General features: G+C 41.4%; 1 protein-coding gene across 26 annotated transcripts in view; it reads left to right on the top strand.

The window, feature by feature from the left end:
* The first annotated feature begins 15,143 nt into the window (after window positions 1-15,143).
* LOC307155595 (receptor-type tyrosine-protein phosphatase delta) overlaps window positions 15,144-21,202 on the top strand; it is an 846,598-nt gene continuing 840,539 nt past the window's right edge. For all 26 annotated transcript variants that reach the window (XM_079866351.1, XM_079866375.1, XM_079866370.1 and 23 more), the window contains exons 1-2: window positions 15,144-15,386; window positions 15,483-15,511. The gene's annotated coding sequence lies outside the window, so the exon portion shown is untranslated. The remainder of the gene's footprint in view (window positions 15,387-15,482; window positions 15,512-21,202) is intronic.

The raw sequence follows: 21,202 nt of genomic DNA on the forward strand, positions 1-21,202 counted from the left end.
TTTCCCCCAAAGCACTTCAAGGTATTATAGTAATGAAAAGGTGACTCCAGAACCTCTGAACTAAATACAAAGTGCTTAAAGGATCCCATAAGTTCCAACAAGAACCTCAAATATTGTCAATGCTCCTCCAGTAACCTTACTATAGGAGAAAGAGCTTTGAGGCACTTAAATTACATTTTTAAGTTTCTTGAGTATCCGACAGGATATTTGAGGCTCCTTTAGTTTTTACAGTGTACCTCTACAATACAGAATTGCACATACCTTTCATGTTTACCTCCTGAAACCTCACCATGATTCTCCTTTCCTCCTTCCACAGGGTCTAGTGCAGCTGATGCCATCAGCACCAGACCCTACAACTCTGCCCACTCCTTCACTCTCACCAGAATAGTATCCTGCAACCCCTGTCACCACCATCACTCTATCTTCTCAAGTCATCGAGTACCTGCAATACCATGAACTCTTAAGTTAAGTCTTCAATAAACATGTTACCTGCAATCCTGTTGTATGCTCCACTATTACATGACAGCATAGCTTGAGTTGGGACGCAGATGTAAATTTATTTTCATTAACACAAAGAGTAACATCTGTAAAATTTTAACAACCTAATTTTTAAAGGGTAAAAATGTATATAATCTTACTGAGTTGTCTAATCTTACTAAATGTCTACACTGAGAACTGTAGTCTTATTAAAGTTAACCATTCGTTTCTGTAATTTGCCCTATATTTCATTATTCCTTTAATATTTATTACGTCTATATTAATAATATAATAAAATTTGATATGAATATCCCACATTTCTGCCACAATACCATGTTTACAGATAGTGTTACTATAGTAAATCCATGGTAAATGTTAAAATGTAATTTGTGAATTGAAATTGAATTGAATTGTTGACGCACACAGTTCTTCCTGGTTTCCGTGTAAGTGTTGTTGAGAATGTCAGCGCTCACCAAGACATTCGTGTTTGTATTGGATACCTCTGGGAAATACTCGAACTTCACTGGATCTCACCGTTTAGTTTTTGCTTGATCAAGACCAATCAGTGCGTAAACGCATTTGTTATGAGCTTGCGCTGCGCTGTCTTTTGAGCAGAGCTAATAATATGGCGTTATTTTCCTGTCAAATGTCGAGAATTGTAGCGCGAAAGTACATTAATATAATGCGCAAGCGCGAATCTCTCTGCTCGCGCGCGGAATATAATGTGCCGAGCGCGAATCTCTCTGCTCGCGCACGGGAAATGGGCGCGCTCTCAGATACACGCTGCTCTTGTAAGAATTTTCTCTGGGCTCGCTCAGAAGTGGATACAGAAGTGGATGCACGCACCAGTTGTCTTTCGCTTCGAGCCGATCGGTCCTCTGATGTCTCTGAAGAGTGTTGTGTAGACAACGAGTGAGTGTGTCGATGTTCTTCTGGAAGACTCTCCCAGTGCTGGTGTTTCTACAGCGAGTGCAGCGGTGATTGCAAGCTTCTAGGCCAGTGGTCGGGAACCTATGGCTCGCGAGCCACATCTGGCTCTTTGGCAAAGATCATGTGCCTCGCGAGGTCTCTCACCCTTTACCAACAAACCATCGATGAAACAATTAAGACACATCAACAGAGATCTGCAGAAAAAGCAACCAATTACAATTCCCTTGTTGTAGTACAGCCTACTGAAGTTAATGAAAAGTTTATGATAATAATAATATTAAAGTTGTACCGGCAAAAGTCCGTGTTCAGTGCTGTTCGCGAGTGTCACGAGTCACCACAGCAATCAACTAACCACTTACGTTTCTGTGGTAACCTACAGCTCCTGCACTGGATTCAAGCTGGCGAAAACTATTTTAGAACAGCAGCGAAAATGTAAAAGTAGGCTATATAAACTTTAATATATCCTTTTATTGAAACGGGTGCTTTGCTGCGCAAAGAGACATTTCACCCGCTGGCCGCTGGTACTTTCACTTTTGCCTCAGAGACCCTTTATGTCCTATAAATGTGTCTATTTTTGATAATCCGCGCAGATTTCAGTTGACGATTCTGTTTAAAGTTATTAATAACAAAACATGAATGAATGAGAAAGAAAAGAACAGGAAGTGCTTTATATAGAAAATAAATATTAAAAGCGTGATAAGTCGCGAAAGAGAACTGAATTCTACTGACAGGATGCTGTGCGCGCGCTCCGAGCACAACACGGACAAGCATAGTAGCCTTTGTCTTCGGTTGCGCGCCTAAACGGCCAAATAAACAGAAATATATCAAAATGCCAAGTCGAGTATTCACGTAAACACAGTAGATGTAAGTACTGTGTGCATTCACTCTCTCTCTCACACACACATGCACACAAAAGAGGGTTTATGCTCATCACTACTCAACCTCAGTGAAAGCCCTGCACAATTAATTCCATATTGCAACTTTATTGTTTGCTGAATATTTGTTTGTTTTTAGTTGTCTATGGACCTAATAATTACTACTTTTGAATTTATTGGGGAAAAAAAACACGTCTTTAATAATAATATATATATATATTTATTTATTTTTTACTGTGGCTCTTTTGGAAAAATGCATTATCCAAAAATGAAAAAATGGCTCTTTGGTCAAAAAAGGTTCCCGACCCCTGTTCTAGGCTCTCAACTGCTGTTTTAACAGCATCCAATTTCTAAGTGTTTTGAGTTTTTGACGGTTGGTTAGAGGGCGTAGAAGTGAGTGCTTCACTGTTTCAGTTCACTGTTTCAGTGTTGCCGCGGTTATTCCCCTGTGTGCTCCGGCACTGGTGACGGGTCCCATTTCCTGAAAGAGCAACATGGGTGCATTTGCGTCTCTGATGGTCACGATAGGTGCATCACGTGTTTGGGCTTACAGCACGCTGAGGCAGCTCTCGTGGATGACTCATGTTCCCACTGCGGGAATATGACCATCTCAGTGTTGAGATCAAGAGTCCCAACTCCCATGCCCCGCTCAAGTCTTTCTTCTGGGCCAACTTCCCAGAAGAAGACTGGAGTGCCTCATGGGTTGGGTGATCTGAGGATTACAGTGAGGGGTAATCCTCCCGGCAAAGCCCCGTGGATCCCTCACTCCTCTTTCTCACTGCAACCGGTGGAGCTCTGCTCCCGCTGAGCCACCGCAGCAGCCTCCACGCAGGCCACAGCATGGACCCGACCCACTCCAGGTGCTGCCTTCCTGAGTGGGCCACTCAGGGATGGAGAAAAGGGCTCTTGGAGATGGTCACCAATCTACTCCCTCCCCCCGGTGGAGGGCCGGGTGGAGTTCTTTGTGTGTGTGTGTGTGTGTCTGTGTCTGTTCTGCTGCTGGCACCCAAAAAAGCGGAGCCAGCAGTACCTACATTTTCAAAGAAATAGCAATTTCCTCTTTTCCTGGGTCCCAAGAGGGCCGGACTGGCGGTGTGCGACCCTGTAAAGCCTTGCACCCCTCAGCCACCTCTTGTATCGCCAGCCGGCAGTTTGGTGCGGTTCAAGGACCCGGTCACGCCTTCTCACGCCTTCTCTGCCATTATGCAGAGACAGGTAAGTGTTGCGCCACACACTCTGACCCTGCTTCTGGCCGCTTCCGGGCCTTCCGAGCCGGGTCCCTGTCCTCTACCTCGCTGCCTCACCCCGAGTACATCTGTTGTAACCTTGGTCCCCTGGGCCGGTTCGTTGAAGCACTAGAAAGTGGACAAGAGGAACGTGAGCTAGAGAGACGTGAAATAGGGTACCACTGAAACTTTTCAGAGGCTCCTTGGGCATATGGCAGACGCATCCCCAAATAGGTTGGCTTCGTGGCCGAGTCCCGAGGTGACCGTGGCCGAGCAGCACGCTCTGTGTGACAAACACCCGGCCTACCACCAAACTCTCAGCCATGTTCAGACCTTTTGTTTCTCCAGGCAAGACGCCCCTAGAACAAGTATCTGCTAACATCAGCTGAGGGGTCACGTATAACGGGCATTCAGTAACAGGGGTCTGGGCGAGCCTCCAACTGCATTGGCATCCATTGCCTCGAGTTGCTAGTAGTATACCTTGGTTGATGCCGCTGCTCAGCAAGCCTACACTGCTCAGTACAGCGACCATTGCACTATGCTTCCCTCGCATGTCGCAACCTGCCCGCCACCTCCTCCTATGGAGTTAGAAGCTTTTGAGGTCGCTTCATCCACTTTAACCCCCTGGGGTCGGCGGTATCGCCGGCGATACCAGCTCACTTTTTTTCTTATCAGAATAGTCTGTTCTCAAACTCAAAATAGTCTGTTGATTTTGATTTTATATGTAAGTTTTATACATCAAACAAAACACTTAAATGTCTTCTTTTATTTGTGTACACTCATAATAAAAACAAATGTTGTGTTTTTTGTAAAATAAAGAAAATAAACATGATGCGCGTTCTGCCGTCTCTCTCAATGTGAAACTCATTCTGAAACGTGACAGAAAATGACCTGTAACTCAGCGAATGCTCGTCACACAGACTTGAAACGCATGTCTATACAATGCTTGGAGTCTCTATTTTTAAAGTATGTAAATTATATAAAAAGCAAATATTCTCTGTTTAAGTAATCTGTATGAAAGCAGCAGCATGTACAGTTTCTCAAACGCTTCCTCATTAACTCTAATATGACCATGCCCACGCGCGCACGAGCGATTGACATGCAAATGATCCACGCAGAGAAATGCAGACCTGTAAACGCCCTCATCACCTCAAAACAAAGAATCAGAGACTTCGGTAACTTACTCCTCTGCTTTTCATCGAGTTTGGAAGACTGTGTTTGTGCTGTGCTGTGCTGTTTCACTTGGATTTACCTCAGAAGAATTAGAAGAACGCGATTTGAAGAAGAGACGATTTTTAAGGTAAGACATGTTAAACTGGTGGTGCCAGATTAAAATGTATGTTATGAAATGAGATTGTAGTAAAAACATGAACTAAGCCTTATATCGTACATGTATATGTATCTATAAATAGACAACATGTTGAAATGTGAACTAGACTGGTAGGCAACCTTTCAGTGCTAATGTCTGACATGAGGATGTTTTTATATTCTATAATAAAACACAGCATGATTAAAGTAGGCTAGTATGAGTGTATACTATGGTGAATATTATAATGTTTAGAACCGTGTTTACTGTTAAATACTGTGTTTGTGGATATCTGCTCAAACGTAGATGTATAATATGGTAACAATAATTAGTTTAATAGTTTTGAACGGCTTGATCACTTCAGTAAATGTTCTCTGCACGCGTTTGAAAAGCAAAATGTGCCAAACAATAGGCTTCATTTTTTGTATAGTTTTTTTTATAGTTCCCTTTAGTTTCTCTTGATATCAGTATGTTCACAGCATTTTTTTTTGTTTTGTTTTTTTCAGGGACCAGATGCCCCACTGAGGAGTCCTGTTGACTTCAACATTCACATAAGTCTCTGTACATGAACATGGTAAAGTGAAAAATCAAACACCAAGGAAATGAAAGGTATGTACTATGTTTCAGGAATGGCACAAAGGTGTGTGACTGGTTAAGTCTCTGTCTTTAGTTCAGTGTGTTAAATAATGTGCTTTTTTTTGTCATTTGTTGTATATATTTGGATTATGTTGTGTTGTAAATAAATCCAAACAATCAAAAAGCCATTCTTTTCTAAATCTCCTCATTCTTTGTGCAAGGTTGCTCAGAATGATATGGCCTGATAGCTCCTAATAGAGCCATTAGGGGAGGGTCTTTGTCTTTCTCAGGTGTGAAAAGCCATACATATTAACCCCCTGAGGTCGACGGTATCGCCGGTGATACCAGCTCGCTTTTTTTTTATCAGTGTAAAAGAAACTCATAAATACTCTGTTGACTTTGATTTTCCATAGGAGTTTCATACATCAATCGATTCTGTTAAATGTGTATTATTTTTGTGTATACTCACAATAAAAACAAAGTGTTGTGCTTTTCGCCAAATAAAGAAAAATAAACACGAAGCGAGTTCTGCCTTCTCTCTGTCAGTTAAGTCCATTCTGAAACGCGTCCGGAAATGAACCATAACTCAGCGAATACTTCTCACACAGACACGTGAGATATGTCTTTATGAAGCTTGAAATCTCTTCTTTTAAATGAAGTAATTTAGATAAAAAACAAATGTTTTCAACTCATGTAATCCGTTTGAAAGCAAGGAGAGGTACAGTTTTTCCTTCTCCCTTCATTATCTCTAAATGAGCTGAGGCCGCCCCGCCCCCGGCGCTATTTACATGTTAAATAATACTACCAGCTGATAGGGCTCTCTGTAGCTATGTTTACATCATTAGGTGAGTTTTTTTTTTTCTTGAGAAAAATGAACGCCTATCTTGTGTACCTAATATTTATCCAAATATTAAATCAAATCACAAGAATTTAATTTAATTGAAACCGTCAAATTTGTGTCAAGCAATAGTAACAAAACGTAGCTTACCAGAAATTGTACCATGTTAACATTGTAACAAGTTGCCACCTAATAAAATTCAGTTTAGTTACTCACAATACACTTATGACAATAACCATTGTTATTGCTTATAAATGTAATAGTATATTTTTATAATAGTATATTTCACATCATTTGGTTTGTTGCAATAGTGTTTTGCATTTAGCTACAATGTGATGTTTTGTAGTTTTGCACTAAATAGGAGTATGTCAATTTTAGTACTGTAAGGTATAACATTTTCTATATTTGGTCTTATGGCCCCACAGAGCCAGCACAATAGGAACCAATGCCTTTCATTATAATTCAGACAAGGGAGTCCTTTTTCTTCAGAACCTAAATTTTTGGTCTGTACCGTACATCGCCTGTGAAGAGATGACTCAACGCCAGCGATGTTATGCCCTAAATTAATACATGATTAACTAACTTTATTTTTCTACATTTCTGAAATGCACTTTCTGTAAAGCTGCTTTGAAACAATATGTATTGTGAAAAGCGCTATACAAATAAATTTGAATTGAATTGAACTAAAGACTAACGAGGTAACAGGTGAGACAGATGAACTAATAATGACATGTGACATGATGACAGGTAGACAAGTCCAAACTAAACACAACTATTACACTCACGCTGATCGTGTTAGGTTCTGCACAGATATTTCTCATCTCAAACGAGCCAAATACTATATTCCTGCACAAGTGTAGGACCTTTCTGCTACGAGGTCTTTTTCGGGTGACACATAGCAAAGGCCACTACTGACCTACTGTTTAGTTCGAGGTAGCTGATATCCCACAGTCAGTGACACATCCATCTGAAATATTAAAACTATGCTGCATGCAGGATGAAAAATGCTGATTTCAGTATGTTGTTTTTGTGTGTGAGCAACTCGAATCATACCAGTTACAATTTCACAGCAAATAACTCAGACAATGACAGAGGAGAGAGAAAACCAACTTTATTAAATTCTTGCCGTTGAATATTTCCCTTCTTACGTGACCCAGATTTAAGACGCATCGAGGCATTCATAGCTACTGTTTTTTACAGGTCTGTGTATCCAGACAGCGGGCTGAAATAACGAGAAGGGGAAAAAGTGCTGCTCGCAGTGACCAGAGCAGAGCATGTTGTGATACAGTTTATGCCATTCGGGCGACTTGACTCTACGCTGAGCTACTGTTTGTTTAGATGCAGTTGCCTTTTGCCCTGCTGCCATATACAGCCAATCTTCTGCATTACCAAGACTATCTCTTTCTCAGAGCGCTTTCTAAATTTAAACTGGCCCTTGCAGTCATGTGCTTCAGTTATACAGCGGCGAATAAAGGCAAACGAGCAGTGCCAAAATCAAATGTTCACTTTCTGTCATTTATCTCGCTGGACTCTCATTTAAGTTTAACTTTGTCGTGGCTTCTATGAGGCCGTGTGCGACTCTGACTCACATTCAAACACATAAGATCCACACGTCATTAGTTGAGAGAAATGTGTGCCGTCTCTCTGTCTGACATTATTCTGCTCTATCTGCAGACACTAACGGTAAGTGGCATGTCCGTCTGTGTGTGTGTTTTACCGGCTGACAAAACACAGACACACAGTGCTGAGGCTCTTCTGCATGTGTGTGAGGTGAAAACTGCCTTTTCATTCTTTTCTTTTTAAGACACTGCTGAATCTTCACCTCCATCTGTGAAAACACAACAAGAAACATCACAGAGCGTGTTACACTTCTGAGTGCGCTTTGTAACGTTTCTTTATGTTTTATGGTACGGTCACTTTAAGTTTTATGGTAATCAGAAAAGAGGAGAACTGCGCATGTGCGCAGGGTGTGAAATTCAGATTTGAGAAGTGAGCAGAGGAGTTAACCGCTCTCCCGACATTTGTGTTCTTTCTTTTATTTCTCTTATAATTGTAACCTGAGTTGGATATTTTGTATAGGCTACGTTTTCTCGCTCGATCCACATGTATGTGGACGAGTGTATGACGTTTAAGTGCCTTTATTAAACACGGGGGAATATACGTCATCGACTCTCGAGCATCTTTTTTTCTTCTCCGACACCCGTTGTTTTCTCTCTCTGGGCAACATCACAACTTCTGCGTTACAAAGTGGCGCCCGAACATTTTGTCTCTGGCCTCGGATCGGACCTTTGGAATTGTTGATCGAGGATATTATCTTTCGTTGTGGATTTATGGACATTTTTGCCCACGCCGAAGCTCCGAGAAACACGCGGATGGACACGTGAGATTCATTCATGCACGTGAGATTCATTCTGGTACGTGTGATTTGTTTTGAGTCGTGAAAGGAGTCATCGGTTCACCAGCGGCTCGTTAAAACCGTGCAAAAGTTTCTGGTTTGGACGATAGACTGTTAAAGATTTGGACACAGACCGTGGGACACTGACTGTATCTTGTTTCGCCGTTGAACAATGACTGATTCATCTGAATCTTACCGGGATTCGAACTGAAATTCCGTGTTCACAGCTTCATTAGAACTGTTCAACAGGTTTGCCATGAAAGCTCACATACGTGATATTTTGTGATTCCTTTGTGAAAATTTTTTTTTTTTTTTTAAATATATTGTTGAAAGGATTCAATAAGAAAAACTCAAACTGGATGGGTATTTCTACGGTTAATTTTTCTTCTCTTTGTTGATGCTCTGAAGTTGAGTGCAAAGAGGGTTAAGACCATTTTACTTCCATCATTGTTGTCATAATGTGAGATTTGCAATTGTTGACTTTTGTTGAAAACTGCATAATTTACAGTTTTACTGAAAATTACTGCATAGCATAGTTTTTATATTGACTATATTGAACATAATGGCTAAATATGTGGATGGTTTGACAAATTTGACTGACCTGACTACCTTTTAAGTCTGAGCCTAGGAGGTGAGCCCCAAAGCCGACTATCTGCCTGGAGACACAGGTTGAGTCGCTAAGGACTGAAGTAGAAATGCTGAGAAAATGCTTAAAGGAGTCCCTTGATCTGCAGAGAGGTATGATTGACGATTACACTCAAAACATGTACGCAGCCGCTTCAAACCCGTTACCTGCACGTAATGATCCAATTGCCTCTTCTACTCAAAACATGTACGCAGCCACTTCAAACCCGTTACCTGTACGTAATGATCCAATTGCCTCTTCCACTCCATATGCCCAGACCCAACCTGTTCACGTCAGGCCAAAACTTTCAGCGACAGCCATTGATTGCAACATAGCACCTGAAAATACAACAGACTTTACTCACACTTCTTCACTGCTTAATAGTACAGCTAGAGCGTTAGCTTCAGTCTTGAATCATTCAAAACTTGAGCCCCCTGTGTTCAGAGGAGATGGAAAAGTTCAGCCTGAAGATTGGCTTCAGCTTGTGGAAGTATACAGAACCTCTTTGGGGCTGAGTGACGCTCAGATCCTTCTTGAATTACCTCGCTTCCTAGCAAAAGAGCCCAGGAAATGGTTTTCAGTATTGAGCGAACACATAACAGCCTGGACGCAATTCCGTACTCTTTTTAAAAGTGTGTTTCTTCCATCGGACAATCAGGAGCGAATCTTGAGAGGCATCCTTGACCGTGTTCAAGCGCCTGATGAGCCTTTTCCAACATTTGTAGCGCATCTATTGAGCGAATTCAAAAAGCTGAAGTCTCCCCCAACAGAACAAGATCAAATTGAACTGATTTGTAAGCATGCGTTGGAGCGATACAGAGCTGCGATTTATGGTACAGAAATCACGTCAGTCATTGACCTCCTGATGCGGGCACATGAGCTCCATTCTGTTCTTCCTTACTGCTTTAAATGCTCTAAACCCGGTTTCACGTCCCGAAATTGTCCGAACTGTAACTTTGTGCCACAAGCAGATATTTTGGGGGGTGTTACAAAGCAGAACTTACAAGCAGCAAATGAAATGCCAGATCATAATCAGAGTAGCGAGAACCAAGACAACTACAGGGGTGGGCAGGAAAATAAATCTGACCAGCAGAAGGGAAACTACAGGGGAGGGAGGACATCTCACAGGGGCAATCCTCCCTCCAGAAGGTAAATATGCCCCAACATTCTCCGGTGTCCACACTTGAGCCACTCATCCTGGGCCATGTAGAAAACCCGGCTTCTTCTTCATTCTGGAACACCCCATTCATTGTCAAAGTTAACCTCTACAACAGAGCAGTTGATGCAGCTCTTGATACAGGCGCTTCCCTTTCTGCTGTTGGGACTAATATTATTTCTGGCATTCCAGGAAGCGGTGAAAAAGTGCACCCTTGGTTATCACCCCCCATTCAATTAGCTAACGGAGCAACTTGCAGCCCAGCCGGCATCATTTGGCTGAATATTGGATTCCAGGGAAAACGTTTTTACCATAGATTTGTTATCGTCCCTGATCTCGCTTCACCCCTTATCTTAGGGATGGATTTCATGTTAAGAGCTGCAGTCAACATTCATATTCCATCCAGGACGATAACTTTGTGTGACACTGTTGAGCCAGAACCATGTGAACTAGAGAGTGAATGGATGGAGACTACAGCGGTAGGGCGCATGATGTTCATGGGTGTCCAAAAATCTGACTTGAAGGGGGAAGTCGAGGAGGCCTGTTTAGGACAGGGACAAAAAGCTTAGTTCCTTGCCCTGGTGGAAGATTTTTGGTGCAAGTTTGATGGTCACTTGGGAAATACGTCAATGGCAGAGCACATGATCGACACTGGTAGTGCGAAGCCTGTCAATTTACCACCTTACCGTACTTCCCCTGAGAAAAAGCAGATAATTGAAAGCCAGATAAAACAAATGCTGGAGGAAGGAATTATTGAGCCGTCATCGAGCCCATGGGCTGCGCCGGTCGTGATCGTAAAGAAACCTTGTGGAGAACCCAGATTCTGTGTGGACTACAGGGGTCTAAATCAGCTCACACTGAAAGATTCATATCCTCTACCCAGGGTGGATGAATCATTAGACTTTCTGTCCCGTGGGAAATTTATTACAACTCTGGATCTATCTCGAGGGTATTGGCAGGTGTCCGTTGAGGGAAAGTCTAGACCGAAAACTGCTTTTATATCTCACTGTGGACTATTTCAGTTCAAAGTCCTTCCCTTCGGGCTCAGCAATGCCCCTGCTACTTTTCAAAGGGTCATGAACACTGTCCTCGCTGGTCTGACTTATAAATGCTGTGCAGTGTACTTGGACGACATCGTAATAGCTTCTCCAACCTTTGAACAACACCTTGAGGACCTTCGGGAGGTTCTGTTGAGACTGCAGTCAGCAGGTCTCTCTCTGAAGCTGAGAAAATGTCAGTTCTGTCTAAGCGAGCTCATATTCCTTGGCTGCCGTGTCACACCAGAGGGTATATCACCAAACCCGGAAAAAGTAAAGGCGGTGACGGAGTTCAGAACACCAAAAGACACAAAGGATGTCCGAGGATTCCTTGGCCTTACCGGCTATTATCGACGCTTCATCCCTGGCTATGCGAGTAAAGCGGAACCACTTTTCCGTCTCACCCGGAAAGAAACACCATTCTGCTGGGATGAAAGTTGCCAGGCTGCTAAGAATTTCTTGACGAAGTGTCTCACGTCAGCACCAATCTTATGTTTTCCAAATTTCACACGGCCATTCTACATACACACAGACGCATGCGACCTGGGTCTTGGGGCGGCTCTAATGCAAAAATACGACATGGGACGAGATGTTGTTGTGACTTTTGCAAGCAGAACTCTACACAAGGCTGAGAAACCCTACTCAACGCCTGAAAAGGAATGTTTAGGAGTGATTTGGGCTCTGGAGTACTTTAGACCCTATGTAGAGGGCCTCCATGTGACAGTCTACACAGACCATAATAGCCTGAGGTGGTTGATGAATCGCCCAAACCCTTCAGGACGTCTAGCGAGATGGTCCTTACGCCTGCAGGACTTTGATTTTAGTATTGTACATAAGCCAGGTGTTCAAAACAAGGTCCCAGACCCTTTGTCCCGCAACCCAATTCAATGCGAGGCTGCCCCAATAGACATTTTGCCAGATTATGCAATCATTGGGGGGATGGATCTCCGTAGCCTGTCCTCAGTCATGCTGACGGACAAAGCACAGTTGAGGCAATTACAGGAAAATGACCCAGTGGTCTGCGATCTTTTATGTGCCCTTAACAGTGCCGGAAAAGAGGATGTGGACGAAAAGTACGTCATTCAGGACGGTTTGCTGTATGTCAGAGACTCTAAAATGACTTGTGGACTACATCCAATGAAACAGCTCAAATTCTATGCGCCTACGTCCATCAGAGGTACTTTGTTAAAATACTACCATGACCACCCTACCTCTGGACATCTCGGAATTACCAAAACATTGACCAGGCTTAAGATGAGGTTCTTCTGGCCAAAAATGACAGAGGATGTGAAGAGATATGTTACCTCATGCTCTGTGTGTCAATTAACAAAGCCTAGTCAAAAGAAACCAGCGGGCCTGATGGTCCCAATCAAACCACAAAAGCCCTGGGAATACACTGGAGTAGATTTTGTGGGCCCTCTCCCTCGGACGCAGAATGGAAATGAGTATATACTTGTATTTGTCGATTACTTCTCAAAGTGGGTTGAAGTTAATGCAGTCAGAACAGCGACAGCACAAGTTGCTGCAAGTAAGTTCCTGAGCGAAATCTTTGCAAGACACGGTGCACCGACTTAACTGATTTCTGACCGTGGCACGCCGTTTGTGAGTAAACTATTCGAGGATGTGGTGGCCGCCCTGGGTACAGAACACAGGTTGACTACGGCATATCACCCACAGACAAATGCTACTGAAAGGGTGAACCGTACCTTGAAGACAGCAATTCGTGCATACGTGGGAGACAAACACACCTCATGGGACAGATACATACCTCAAATATGTTTCGCTCTTCGTACTGCGCCCCATGAGAGTACAGGCCTGTCACCGTCAATGATGTTGTATGGACGTGAACTTGAAACTCCAATTGATTTGATCACACAGCCGAATGTTGAGGGAGTGGATGACCCGGATGTAACATACCCGGAGAATTTGAGAGCTTCTTTACAGGACGCTCATGATCACGCCAGAGTAGCTCTAGAGGAGGGACATAAACGTAGGAAACGATACTATGACCTAAAACGGCGTTCAGTTTCTTATGTTGTGGATGATCTGGTTAGAGTGAAAACACACCCAAAGTCTAATGCAGTAGAAAACTTAACAGCCAAGCTGGCTCCAGTATACTCTGGTCCATACAGAATCTCAAAAATACTGTCTGACGTTAACTACAGGCTGGAAAAAGTCGATACTGGAGAGGATGTTGGTGTGTTTCACGTTGTGAACCTTCAGCCTTTTCACTCGTGGAATACTGCTTTGTCCAAACAAAAACTCTCTGATAATTGTGACAATGGACAATCATGGGATGAAGATGCCTTTATCCAAAATGGGCCTGGAGAATCTGACGATACTGCCTTAAGTGTTGCTGGAGTCTGGTTGACCGAACTGCCCAATGACGTTTCCTCAGAAATCTTACCTGCACAGACACTTGACGGTGCTGTTTTTGCAGACACAGAGTACTCTGACACGAGACGTGACTATGCCGCTCAGAGATTTGACACAAATGACCCTTTCCAGGGTAACTGACCGTTATAACTTGAAACCAAGACAGAACCCCAGAATTACTTCTGACTGGACGGTTAATAGGTGGACTAACCCATATCATACACGCAAGATTGAAGTTCAGTAAAGAGAGATAAAACAATGGTTTTGTTTGTCACTTGTTGTTTATTGACAAATGTTTAAGGTTTGATGTAAAAAAAAAAAAAAAGAAAAAAGATATCTTCCATATGTGGGTGTTGCACACAGTTTTTGTTTAATTGAACTTCAGTGCAATGTGCAGATTTGTGGGACTGTAGGCTACTGGTTGTGCATTATTTTTTTATTTTATTTTCTCACCCTGAGAGACAGCTTTTCAACTGTGGCATGTATGTATGGTTGTTAAGTGAAACAGTAATGCTCCCTGGTTGTGTACGGCTGGGGTCAGCCTTTATTTGTCAGGGGGGACTCTGTAACGTTTCTTTATGTTTTATGGTATGGTCACTTTAAGTTTTATGGTAATCAGAAAAGAGGAGAACTGCGCATGTGCGCAGGGTGTGAAATTCAGATTTGAGAAGTGAGCAGAGGAGTTAACCGCTCTCCCGACATTTGTGTTCTTTCTTTTATTTCTCTTATAATTGTAACCTGAGTTGGATGTTTTGTATAGGCTACGTTTTCTCGCTCGATCCACATGTATGTGGACGAGTGTATGACGTTTAAGTGCCTTTATTAAACACGGGGGAATATACGTCATCGACTCTCGAGCATATTTTTTTCTTCTCCGACACCCGTTGTTTTCTCTCTCTGGGCAACATCACAACTTATGCGTTACAAATTTAATCCCAGATAACAGGCAATATGTTATGAGAACGTTCCGCTGGGATGGCACAGAATAGCTACTTCAAGATGTCTACAACCATAGTAGCCTAATACAATGACTTTTTAGTTAGGCCTAGTACTCTGTAAGTTTTACTAATCATAATTTATTTAGGCCTATCAGAAGTTTTGAAATAAACAGCTGATTTCGGTTCAGATAATATAAAAACAAAATCAACCGATTGAGTCATTTACTCGCAGCTGAAGAGATGATGATTAAATGTCATGATCCATATAAATCAAATACAGTCTATTTCTTAAGTCTTGCATGATCACGGGTGTGTGGCGCGTTTCACCGACCATCCGGCGGCGCGAAGCGGAACTGCAGGCGCTCGCGCGCGTCAGTTTAGAACACACACACACACACACACACATACACACACGAGTCAGGTATCTCCTCTCCGCGTGTGAGTGTTTCTCTGTGATGCTCGCGGGCGTCGGACGAGCGGATGAACGCAGCTGATTGTCAGTGTGTGGAATAAGACGCTCTTCATCTTCATCTTCATCTTCACCCTCCTCATCGCGGCTGTTTCTGGCTGGAGTGACAGAAAGACATAAAACCTTCCTCCGGATCCTCAGCGCACCTCTGAAGGCTTTTGGGTGAGTCTTCGTCCTCTTGATATTTATCATCATCTTCATCCTCCTCATCTTCTTCCCCCTGTACTGATGTTTGTATGTTTCTCTCGTGTGTTTCAGTCAGTGGTTTGTGATCTTCAGCGTTTGGAGTAAGTACAGACACTTTCACTCACTAGAAGTGTGTGTATGTGTGGATCGGGAAGTGTGTGTGTGCGCGTGTGTGTGATATGAGGTCAGAGTACCTTAAGTGTGTGTACTTCAGGTTTGTTGTTGGTTAAAGGATTTCCGTGTCTCTTATGATGATGATGATGATGATGAAAATGTCAGAAAGCTACAAACTCACAGCTGTTATTCTTTTATTGGCTCATTGGCTTCTTGTGGCTTACACTGTGTGTGTGTGTGTGTGTGTGTGTGTGTATGTTCTAGACTTTGGGGTCAGTGGTGCTTCTGTGGTTCGTCATGGGATTTCTGGGTTTCTGATGATGATGATGATGATGATGATGATGAAGAAGAAAATGTCTGATCAGGCAGACAAACCAAAAGTGTGTGTGTGTGTGTGTGTGTGTGTGTGTGTGCGTGCGTGCGTGCATGTGCGTGTGTTTAGCTGTAGTTTGAGGACAATTTTTTTTTTTCTCTAGAAGTGTGATAAATCTGACAAACCTCCATCCGGAGATGTCCTCATTTGGACACTCATCTTATAGTACACATACAGTATTTATAAATATTTAATTCTAAAAATGCATGACTTTTCTTTTAGTGTTTATAGTAGCCTATCCATCATGATCTAATGAAAGGTGCTCATTTCCATAAATAAATGTGTGTTGGAGTGAGTTTGTTGTCATTCTGAACTCTTGAGGATGTTTTTGCTGATCTCATTCAAATGTCACATTGTTCTCGCCATTGTCTTGTGTGCTTTGTAATGTGAATTCATTATTTGTTCACATTAATGACTCCAGCAGCTCCATCAGCAAAAACTAGTAGGCTAATGTCTGCTTCATCATAATCATCATCATCATCATCATCATCATAATCATCATTATCACTTGCATGTTGACTTTCATTCTGTAAATCTAATTTAAAGACTTTATTTAATAATGCCAGTTGGCCTTTATTTACTATGTTTTTTTTTAACATAGTGAGTCTGTTTTATAGTCAAACTCAGGCTGCTGGTGTTGCTTTGAGTGCCTCCCTGTCTATCAGTCTCGCTGTCTGTCTGTAGTTGATCCTTTCTCTACGGTGCTCCTGTGATGGTTTTTGAATCAGTAAAGCAGCGGCTTACAGAACAGTGGGATTTGGGACTGTGTGTGCGTGTGTGTGTGCTCATTCATTTGGATTGTGGGAATCCTGCGAGTGCTGTGATTACTGGTGCTTGTGGATCGGGATAAGGCATGTTCTTCTCATAGATAATGCCCACGACACTCTGCTCGGCCGCTGGGCTGTTTAAAGCTTGAAGCAGAAAGATAAAAACTCAAATGGAAAATGTTTTTAGGGAAGAGCTAACAGCTCAAATGTTCATGCAAACAGCGAGATCTGTATGTTTCTCTCACTGAGTTTGAAATGTACAGCGTTTTTGAAAGTCATGACTGAATCTTGTGCTGTTATGCCATTCTGTTGAACCACACACACACACACACACACACACACACACACACACACACACACACACACAGAGAGAGAGAGAGAGAGAGATAGTGTTAAGTCTGGTATTTTATGAGATATGTGTTTTATTATTGCAATGGTTAGTATAAGTAACCATTGCAATATCCCTGGGCGTTGGCCCAGAGGAATCCCCGTTGAGGCCCGATCAAGCCCCGGAAGTGACAGTGGAAAACGTGACTAGCCCTGGCATGCACTAGCACGCTCGCTTTTGGCCTCGGCTTTTCTATCCATTAGTGTTCTTCTTCATGAACACTATGTTCATGCAGTGACAGGTGATTTGGCCTATTTGCTGTTTGACATTTCCAGGAGATTCACTTCCATCATAAATATGTAGCCTATGTGTGTGTGTGTTTCTTTCTGTCTCTCTCACTCTCTGGGATGTAAATGATAGTTGATATGAAATACTTTTGGGTAATTGACACATTGGTGTGACATCTAAACTAAACTCCATCTGAAACTATTTTACTCTTTTATAATGGTTATCCATGTTGTTTACCTCATATTAAATAAACAACTGCATAGAATATTTGCACTTTTAAAAATGAATTTGTCACACAGCAGGATTTTAAAAAGAGAAAGTGAAGGGGAAAGGGTAATTAAAACATAAAATTAAAACATTTTCCCTTACACATTCATTTGGATTTTATGGTAGAAATACTGTTTTCATATTTCACATTTTTTTTTTACTTATATTATTTAATTAGTAATTTATATAGTATTTAATTTAGGGCTGGGAATCGATCATTTTTTTAAACTAATTAATCGCACAATTTGCTGTGATTAATCGCAATTAATCGCATTTCCCCCAAACTTGTAATATTATTTTAAACGTAGAATCACTAATTAAATTAAACAACACACAAAAAAGGAAAAAAAAAAAAAGAAAAATGTCCACACAAATTGGACAGAAAATAGCCCTATATTAAAATATTAAACATCAATATATTATTCTTCATTCAGTTCTATGCAACATACTCAGATTTAACAGATTTATTTTTTGACTAATTATCAAAATAAAGTATAGTCATACAAAGCTATTATTACCAGAGCATGTGATCAGAGCAGGTAGTTTTTCCATTGTTGCCTAGCATGGCTATACCAGCCCAGCTTCAGAAGTCTACTACTGAGAAATTTCATATTATTTGAGCGGACTTTGCTTTTCCAGTGCGTGATTTGTACATGATTGGAGCGTTTGGCCCGTTAACGACAGAGCAGAATGTGCAGCGCAAACACGGAGCGGAACATTGAGCAGAAAGCGCAGCGCGCCGACACACACACACGGAATGGAGAGCGCGGCGCACACAGAAAGACCCGCTCGGGAAGTTACTAAACAAGTTGCACGAGAATGAAACCTGATCGCCGAACACGGAGGGGCGGGACGGCATATTTTCGGCCTTTTCAATAGCAGCCGCAACAGGAAGTCATTAAACGAGGCAAAAAAAAAAAGGTGCTACGTCAATTGCGTTATTTTTTTTTAATGCGTTAACATCTCAAATTAATCGCAAAGATTAAGGTGTTAATTCCCCCAGCCCTAATTTAATTATCTAAATTACATATCGAAACACTAATGAAAAATGCTGACACAAGCTGTTGAGAAATCTTAGGTTGAATCTTGTGGCAAGGGACATCAAGAAAACTTTTTTATTACTGCTGTCAATTGAATAAAAACTTAAATACAAAACGCCTGCTTTAAGTAAACTAATCATGCACATGAATATTTGCTGAAAAAAGCCCATAAAACAAGATTTGTCAAAGACATCACTTTATTGTGGCAGAATCAATGAGTAGACAAAAGTGTCTTAAAGGGATACTCCACTTTTTTTGAAAATAGGCTCATTTTACAACTCCCCCAGAGTTAAACAGTTGAGTTTTACCGTTTTCGAATCCATTCAGCCGAGTTTCTGATATTTAGAAGAATATCAGTAACCAGACAGTTTCTGGTCTCATTGACTTCCATAGTAGGAAAAAAAAAATACTATGGAAGTCAATGAGACCAGAAACTGTCTGGTTACTGATATTCTTCTAAATATCAGAAACTCGGCTGAATGGATTCGAAACCGGTAAAACTGTTTAACTCTGGGGGAGTTGTAAAATGAGCCTATTTCCAAAAAAAGTGGAGTATCCCTTTAAAAGTCAACATGTTAGTTTTATTTCAAAGCATGATTGAGTTTAAAGTTTTAAACTTTTCACTGTCGGGCCAGAGCGAGCCAGGGCTAACAACATGCCAGCCAATAGCCTCAGACCTCAAGCACTCAAGTCCCGAGGCCAAAACTCTCCCGTCTTACAATATACTGTTGTTCTTTCAGCCAGAGTAACATAGAGAGCTCATGAGAAGAAAACAGGAGTTATAAGAGCTAACCGGAGTGCATGTTTTTTATTACATATATCCGTATGCATTAGACCGGTATCAACAAAGGCACAGGGAATAGACAGATAAAACATGAAAGAAAGTAAATACATGATAATGATTTGTCTACATTCTTCAAACAGTCTCTGGTATTTTATGAGATATGTTTTATTATTGCAATGGTTAGTATAAGTAACCTTTACCATCACATATAGGGCAAAAAATCCCTGGGCGTTGGCGCAGAGGAAGCCCGGATGAGGCCCGGATGAGGCCCGATCTAGCCCCGGAAGTGACAGTGGAAACGTGACTGGCCCTGGCATGCACTAGCACGCTCGCTTTTGGCCTCGGCTTTTCTATCCATTAGTGTTCTTCTTCTTCTTATTATTATTATTCTGCTCTTGAGTCTATGGGAGCCCATAGAACCGTATGGTAAAAGTTGTGAAACTTGGCACACAGATAGAACATAGTCTGGAAATGAACCGCAGCAAGTTTGGAGTCTCTAACTCATACCCTCTAGCGCCACCATCTGTCCAAATTTGCATGTATGTTTATGTATGTTTGTACAGTTAACTTTTGAACTGTAAGGGCTAGATAGAAAATCCTATTTTTCTTCTGACTCCTGTGACATTATGATGTCATTTTCAGGAATGAAAATGTTTTTCAAAACATGCCAACAAAAATGTAATTTACTAAATCAAACTGTTTTTGATAACTGTATATAGATATAACGCTATATCTCCGCAATGCTTTAGCAAATTCAGACCAAACTTGTGTGTCATTACAAGCATGATCTGAGAGTATATCCACAGCACCACCTAGTAATCAGGAGATACATAAAATGGTAACAGTTTGTCCAAAAAAAAAACTTTCTTTTGTTTCAGTGCAGCATACTAAGTCAAACGATATCCAATTGTGAAATTTATCATAAAATACTATATTTTCCATGCAAAGCTTTGACATATTAACACTAAACTTTAATGTGTAAAAAAAGAAATTTGCTGTCTCCAGCCTGTATCAAATTGGCCTTTTACCAATAAAATGGTATGCATAATGACGTCTTCCCTAAAAAAAGCTTGTCTCATAAGTTTTGTTGTATCCATGCATCATTTTGCGTATATCGCAAATTATATTGTGTGTTCATTCGCGTCCTAAACATTTGTAAAATGCAGAGAAAAAGATTGTCAACATGTGCAAATTAATTATCTATAATTGGCATTTCCATCAGCTATATCGGTAAACATTTTGTGCGCTAAACCTTTTTTCGCAAACAAAAATTCTTGCATGGAACCCAACACTGACCACACCAGATCAATTTGGTGTCAGTGCCACCTATTGGTCAAAAGTAATAAGCAATTATGTCACTTTACAAGTGATTGTATATGGGTTTTCAACGATTTTGCTTAAAATCGTCTCCAAATGTCTTTATTTACCAATTTTTGCAGTTGGTCTGATGCTCCTTGCCTTGATTTGCAGCTCCTCATTCTGCCTATGTTGTGCTTGGCCCCTTAATTTCTACTTGCAGCTATATTTGCAATTGTATTTGTCAGTTGATTACATCATCCCCAACACTGCAGATCTATATCTATCACTTAAATGATGAGCATTATTATTAGTACTGATTCTTTATATTTTATCCTTTATTTTTGTTTTATGAGTTATTTTCTCTGTGTTAATGTTATTTTTTCTTGTTGGTTTTCATTGTCAGCAGCTAAGCTACATCTGCTGTAGCAATATGAATGTACTGTTATTTGTCATGCTATTAAAGCACATTAAAACTGAAACGGTGAGGGGAGGGGGAGGTGGACAGCAGGCTGGTCTCACTGTGTGATCGACC

This window comes from Squalius cephalus (genome assembly GCF_949319135.1).
Source record: "Squalius cephalus genome assembly, chromosome: 3".
NCBI lineage: Eukaryota > Metazoa > Chordata > Actinopteri > Cypriniformes > Leuciscidae > Squalius > Squalius cephalus.